We start from the raw sequence: 7,815 nt of genomic DNA on the forward strand, positions 1-7,815 counted from the left end.
TGTCCACACAATATAAGCGCAAATACACCGGTCTCCGGGTAAAACCGGGAGGATACTTCGAACGGTGCGTCTTGGCAGGTGAGAAAAAAGAGTCAACAAATGCAAACAGTTTTATTATAAGATACTTGTCTTCTTCTTCTTCTTCTAATCCTATTATCCCCTGTTAACACGTTGGCGTGCGGTACCGGCTATAACCGTTAATTTGGACTCACAAAGTAGCACGGTACGGTCACTTCCGCAAATAGTTGTAGTTCTTATAATCATTGCTACGGTCACTGCAGCCCAGTTTCGATACAATAATCACTTAGGCCACGCCCACTTCTTTTTTACACACAGACCCTTTTGTTGCTACTGTCACAATTGAGTAAAATATTTTAAGTTTCTTTGACCCATAACTCACACATATGCAGTCTACTCACACATCCACACTACGGTTATGACAGTAATTGGTGTATGCAATTTTGTTCGCCATAATTCGGCTGAAGCTGTACTGAATCTTAGATTGGAGAGATGAGTTTCTCAACAGTGTAAATACGGTCATGACAGCACTGCAGTTGAAGCCGTACTTTGATTCACCTGGATCCTATATTATGCTAGGTAGACACAGTACGGTTATTGCGACTACGGTTTTAGATGATCCTAAGTAAATATTTTTTCTATATTACCCTCATCAGTACGGTATATGCAGATTACTGTCATAGATGTTACTATCGTTATGTAGTGTTTTGATTTCTCATAAATTTAACAGTACGGGATCAATAACTGCTACTGCTAATTTCCGAAAAAGTACCGCGCGCCAACGTGTTACGATCTAGGGTTCGAATAACAGGGGAGATAAAAATGCCACAACGAAGCAATTCATCTAAAAAGTAAGTGCACAATGTCAAATAGTCACAAACAAATGTCAAATACATTGTTTTAAGTTTACGCGGTCATTATCATCCCGTGATCATGGTACTTGCAACAGTGTCGAAATATCGATAGTCTCATATCCCTACTTTAAACGCGGTAAGAACCCGTTATTATGGTGTTTAAGTGTCAAATAGTCACAAATGTAACTCCTTGCGTTTTTTTTTTGCAGCATCTATAGCTTGTATTATATTATCTTATCTTATTTAGCCTATTTGATCCCACTGCTGGGCAAAGGCTTCCCATTGTTTTTTCCACTCCTCTCGACTTTGCGCGATCTCCAGCCAAATCTTTCCCATAAGCATTGAGTTTGTATTATAAGTTACAATTTCGAAAAACATTTATAATGCGGGTGTAAATGGTAGAGTTGGAAGAGGAAGGCCTAGGCGTACATACTGTGATCTGATTCAGGATGTCTCAAAGAAAGGCCAGGTAAAGAGTACTCAAAACCAGCGAGCATGCATAAAATAAGTAATAATTAAGTAATATCTAAATAATTTGTATGCGTATGTCTATCTATATAATATTATACGTTAAAAGTCTGTCTTGTCACGTAGGTCAGCTGGAAGAAATCTCTTTGTTTAGAGATAAGCTTGCCTGTACTATCTGTTTTCTTTGTATGTTTCTTGAGTCTGTTGTATTGTGTACAAATAAATAAATAAAATAGTATTCATCATCTCATGCCTTTACATCTTTATCAGATGATTCAAACAGCGTTTCTGTGGCAGCTAAAAAAAATAAATAAAAAAAAATAAAAGAATAGCAAATATGTTTATGTTATTAGGATCGTAGTAATTGTAATTCCGTGGTCTCTGCATGCCCCAACGGGAAATGGTGAGCAGCTACGTCCTAAAAGGAAACCCAATGGAAAATTTGAGCCTCCTACCGCTTGTAGTTACTGAGATGTCATGATGAGTGAGTCAGTCAGTGATCTTTCGCTTATATGTATACCTCATAAGGTACTCACATTAATTTATTATAATAAATAATATTCAGAGTGTTAGTGACATCGTAATGAAAACTTTGAGGGATGATTGGCACCATAATTCTGACTAGTTATAATTTTCCGTCGCAAAAGAATGGAACTGAAAAAAAAACACAAAAATTTTCATGAATTTTCCGACATGAAACTCCACTTGATATCAACTCAGAATCGTGGTCTGAATCATCCCCCTCAGTATTCGTTGATGTATTAGTGATACCCATAACTAAGTAGGTATGGGTTGTACAAGGTGTAAGTGTAATCGTAACGAATATTGAGAATAATGATTCAACTCATTATTCTGAGTTAATATCAAGTGGAATTTTTCGTCGCAGAAGTATAGAATTGAAAATAATTAAAAAAGCAAAAGAAAAACATGCATTTTTGCAATGGAAAATTCTACTTGATATCAACTCAGAATCATGGTTACAATATCCTATATAGTATCATAGTTTACAAATTTCTCAGTATTTACACCGAGAACACAATAAATTGCCATCCAACAGCCAAGACGATCCGCGCAGACTGCAGTGGTATGAAAATAGTGCCTTTCTGTGTGATGACACATTTTCAAGTGGACTTTGAGCTTCACGAGTGAGATTAAGCCAGCCAGCGGTTTTGAGCTCGAGAATCTTCCACACGTAGTTTTCCACTTGATGTGGAGTTTACCTGTACCTACTTATACCAGTATGTAACTTCACTTCACTGGGAATAGAGCAAAACATCATCATCTCATTTGATACCAGGGTTGATGAGGTTGGTAATTCACCTCACAACCCACACGATAGACAAAGAAGATTTCCATTTTCACAGGGTTCGCTTACCTAACCTGAAGATTTGACAAGTGAGACAAGTCCGGTTTCTTACCGGACTATCGAACTGTTATTCCAACCCGCAAAGGGATAATGTTCCCAATACCTACATAATATGACGTAAATTCAAAAATGTTACATTGACCTTCAACAAGTTTATCCATGATAATTACGTTGAATAAATGATTCTGATTTCTGATCATGTAAAGATGATTTGAAGTTCAGGCCGGCAATCGCAACGTATTTCTGAGAATGCAGTTTCGGCACGATGTTTCTATTCACCGATGCAGTAGTTTTAGGCGGATGAGACGTTCGTTACTTATGTAAAAATTGACGATTCAAAGTGTAACTATGTTACCTACTGAATAAAGATATTTTTGAATTTGAATTTGATGAGCACGCGATATTCATTTAAGATCGAACATGAATTTGAAAATTATTTTTATAATAATTTATCTTCGACGTAGCTTTAATTAAAATACACATACACGAATTTGATTTACAATAACGTATTCGGGCATGATCCGATAGCAATAACAAAGAAATCTTTTTATTCAAAGTCTTCAAAATAAATATATAAAAAGCTGTCCTCCCACCGCCTTTGCGTAACAAAAATCTCCATAGCCCAGACATAAAGGCCGCTCCCCACTTGTTTGAGGGACGGCTTACACCAGATGAAGTTTCCCACTGGGTGGAAATCACATCGCCAAACAAACTCCAATGTTTATAGTTTTAGCCGATTTTCTACTCTTTATACAGTCGTAAGTATGTTTTAAAGCGTCCTTTGTCTGGCTTCGAACTTGGTGTATGTCTAAGCTTTTTAGTTTTTTCAAGGTTTGGAATCTTGTAATTTGAGTCGTTTGATTTGGTTTTCGAATAGAAACGTGATTTTTACCACAGAATATATAAGATGTTCTGATGATAAAATGGTCGTATTGTGTATTATATAACCCGCAGGGCAAATAATCTAATATCGCCTATCTTGCAAGGAGATCCCACTATCACAGAAAAGAAAATACTTTTGTATGCAGTATCATACGAAAACTAATGATAAAATTGCAGCATATCACATAAAATATACATTGCCGCTAAGGTAGCAACCTTGGAATTTGAAAGCAGTAGAGTCGTAGAAAGTAGGGTTAAACTAGCGCCAGCGGTTCTCATACAAAACTCGCGTTAGAACCTTTCCAACCTCTTTCTTTTATTCCGTGATTGGATCCAACTTGTCGCACCCCCCGTGGAAAAACGCAGTAAGTGGACTAGCGACATTTTTTTTTTTATTGCACCATTCAATTCAGCGTACACGAATACACCTTCTCACAAATTTTCATTAAGATATCAGTAAAAATGAAGAAATTATTACAAAAACAATGAAATTGTGCAACATTGATAAAAATATTTTTTCCCCCATAATAAGAAAGTAAGTATAAATACGTGATTTTTTTTTGGTATTTTCCCATATAGTAAAGTCATAATAACACTTACTTCGATTTTACACGAAAGTTTTTTAGGATGGTCGAGTCGTAAGTAAACGTACTGACATGTTTCACGACATTATACGACACGACAGTGGTTGTACGTCTAGTTACTTCGTTATTCCACGAATGTTTTAGCGTTACTATTTGTTGTAACTCCAGCTACTTGCCTATTCTGCGAATCTTTTAGTGTAACGGTTTGGTGTAAATATAATCACGTAGTTTTTTCCAAGCAAGGTTTGATATTACTATTACGTTATTTCATTTATCTTCATTTTTCGATGATATATTTTACACTATACTCTTCGTAAATATGAATACAACTCTTTTAAAGACAATAATTTGAATCATTTGTCGTGTTATTCTAATTACCTGCAAATATAGACTACTTATTAATGTCCTAAGTAAATATACTTATCACTAGCGTAAATCCCTATGTTTTATTTGGTTACTGTACTTACGCCGTGCCAGCGGCGGCGGGCTGCACACTCAAAGAGAGGTATTAGAAAGATATTAGAGAGGTATTACATCTATCCACCAATTTTTCGTCAATCTCGACTTTTTATTCAACCAAAAATCGACCCTATTATTACTGTACTGTGATCGTTATTTGTAGGGTCGTATGCTGATTGTGGTTTTACCACGGTAAAACCAAGATCACCTATAGACAAAATTATTGCCGACGAAGTTTATAAAAAACGACCTTATTATTATTGCACTGTGATCGTTATTTGTAGAGTGAAAGCTGATTGTCTATTTGTGATCGTAGTTTTACCACGGTATTCCGTCAGTCAGCATACGGCCCTACAAATAACGATCGCATTGTAGTAATAATAAGGTCGATTTTTGTTAGAATAAAAAGTCATGATTGACGAATGTTGGATAGATGTAATAATTATCTCTCTATTTAATTTGTTCATGGTGGCTACTCGAAGCGTGCATATCTTTGTGTGGAAGTAAAAAACCCAAGGATTATACGTATGCTCAACTTGGACAAAATCGAAGATGGTGAGTTATTTACTTATAAATAGACTAGCTAGATTTTAGGTACCTATTACCTTACCTACTTAGTATATTACTATTTATTAGACTATTAATATTATTACCTACCTACCTGACGACCTACTTGACGTAAGTTGGTTTGGTTAATGCGTGATGATGATTGCACTGCTCTGTACTAATTATTAAAGTAAACTAAGCATGCCTATGTGCCTATTCGGTGCTTTTAATCTATAAACTAACTACCTATTTAAATTGGGGTGTGCCGTTTTTGTACATTCGCTATCACCTGGCATAGCACCTGGTATATGAATAAAATAAAGATATTTGAACAAAAAACTGTTACGTGATCAACTGTAGTATTTCGGCTTGGTTGTGAATTATCTACCTAGGTATATAAGTTAACTTTTGCAAAAACACCCTTGATTTTGTTGTTATTTGTGCGCTTGAGTTTGATACACATTTTATTATTAACGCATTGGTACTAACCTTCTATTTAATACCTAAATAACGATAAAATATCTAGGTTTGTGTCTAATTTTTAGGGTGATTTGGTAATGGGTCCTTTTTATTGCTTAACGTCTATTATGTACCTACCTACAAACAATGTATTTAAACCATTATGTTCCAATTAACAGATTCCACTAATACTGCATCCCAATCCAGTACAACCCAGTGGAAGAATGACCAGAAATGCAAAAATATTTCAAGAAACTATGGGATATCTTCTCGTCGTAGTCAACATGAGACACATTCTCTTGAAGGTTCGTATGTACCTATCCGTATCCTACTAAAGTTCTTCTCTCGTGTGGGTTGAGACAATAATTGACTGACCTCATCAACCCTGGTATCAGGGTTACTACTGAGCCGCTATAGGTCCATGACATGCCTCATGTAACGACGACATACCTGCATACTTAATTAAGCCGCAACCGACTGCCTAACGTGCCCTCCGACGCACAGATCATCTTACTTTTGGGCAAAAAAATAATATTAGTACCATTTCTGATTTACGACTTGGCCGGGAAGCTAAGCAGCTGAAAACGTTCCATGTTTTGTATGCCGAAATATCCTTTCAGTATTTGTATTCTAGATTGATATAGGTATTTACCTACTAACCTGGAAGCGGCGCGTGGTAAAGTTTCTCTGAAATAGTCAGTGCCTGTGTATTTATGGTATAATTATTCTGTCATTTTCCTCTTATCATAACAACCACAGATATATTTTTGATTTGCTTAATGTAGTTTTTTCTAGAGTTATCTCCTATGCAAACCAACTGGCTTTTATGGGGTTTTAGCCAAGTTGCAAACGATTAAGTACGTAAAACGACAGTGACAGACCTTATGTCAATCACATACATTTTTATCACTGACACTGTCGCTTTTCGGATACGTTGGAAAATTGGCTCATCTCTAAGCTTACTATAATAGGTATTAATGGTTGTTTTTCTTTTTAGTAATTTATTATCATACTTAATAGTTTTTTATATTTTGTCATTTGCAGGTTCTACCGAAAAGCAAAGAGGGGGTGATCGGAAAGGAGCAAAATGTTCAAGAAAACACTTAATGACTAACTGTAATAACTGAAAATGAAGGTTTTTCTAATAAAGGCAAGTGCCATACCGTATTAATATATTTTGTGATTATGCATGTATTAATTAATAAACGTTTTAAAATTAAAAGTTGGATTTTAATTACAAATAGAAATAACTCCCTGAAAACTAAAAACCCATGCGGGTCAAACGGCTTTCGGCACAGCTAGTAAATAAATATTTTTTTTTAATACAAATTAGAATAAACACTTAATTTAACACTGATTTTATTTGTTTCAATATACAGGGTGGCCCAAAAGTTCACGTTCAAAATGAAAAATTTGATGGAGGGGCTCATTAGCTACCAGAAACACCCCCGTGTATGTTCAGCGATTATTTACGGTTTAGGAGATATGACCCATTTTACACCTTTTTCTTGATTTTCTATCTTACTTCAGAAATCATCATTTTGTCGCTATCCCTTTCTTAATAATTCTAATTTTTCTTTCTAATTTCTAATTATTTTGCTTCATAACTATGCCTAAGTATGTGTATCGCTAGGTGAAAAAATAAAAACAATCGAATGAAAGATAAAAAAGTCATTGGAAGTTGGAAGTCAAAGTGAGAATTCGTCTAAAATTGTTACAGTTGTAAGTCTTCGCCGAAGAATAATAAACACATGAGATTTTCATAAACCCTGAAAGTGTTTTTAAAAACTGCTCCATTTAATAGGCTTTTAGACACATCCAAAAAAGTACCCTTAATAGGGGCATAAAACTAAGTAATTAGCCCTCAAAGATTGCAAGACAGACAGATTTTATTTTAGCATCTTATAGTATGAATCACCAACAGTGTTTGGGGATAACTTTTTCCTTCATTACAATATGAATACCAAAAGTGAATGCAAGTTTTGTCTTCAGACTGTTGCTATGTCTACCCTGTTAGCGATTATGAGCGTGATTTTTTTTATTGAAAATGTGTCTTTGACCACAAAGGTAGTTAAAGGTTGTTAAAGAACAACGTTAGAAAGAAGCAGCTACTTACATTGTATGAGAATGTAAATTTTTCCTTCAAATCTGTCTATCTTGCAATCTTTGAGGTCTAATT

At 35.2% G+C, this 7,815-nt stretch overlaps 1 long non-coding RNA gene across 1 annotated transcript; it reads left to right on the forward strand.

Annotated features, from left to right (window-relative positions):
• The first annotated feature begins 4,597 nt into the window (after positions 1-4,597).
• On the forward strand, positions 4,598-6,858 carry LOC126374530 (uncharacterized). The gene is made up of 2 exons (XR_007567450.1): positions 4,598-5,941; positions 6,681-6,858. It is a non-coding gene; the product is annotated as an uncharacterized LOC126374530 (long non-coding RNA).
• Positions 6,859-7,815: the final 957 nt, after the last annotated feature.

This window comes from Pectinophora gossypiella, chromosome 17, assembly GCF_024362695.1.
Source record: "Pectinophora gossypiella chromosome 17, ilPecGoss1.1, whole genome shotgun sequence".
In the NCBI taxonomy this organism is placed as follows: Eukaryota; Metazoa; Arthropoda; class Insecta; order Lepidoptera; family Gelechiidae; genus Pectinophora; species Pectinophora gossypiella.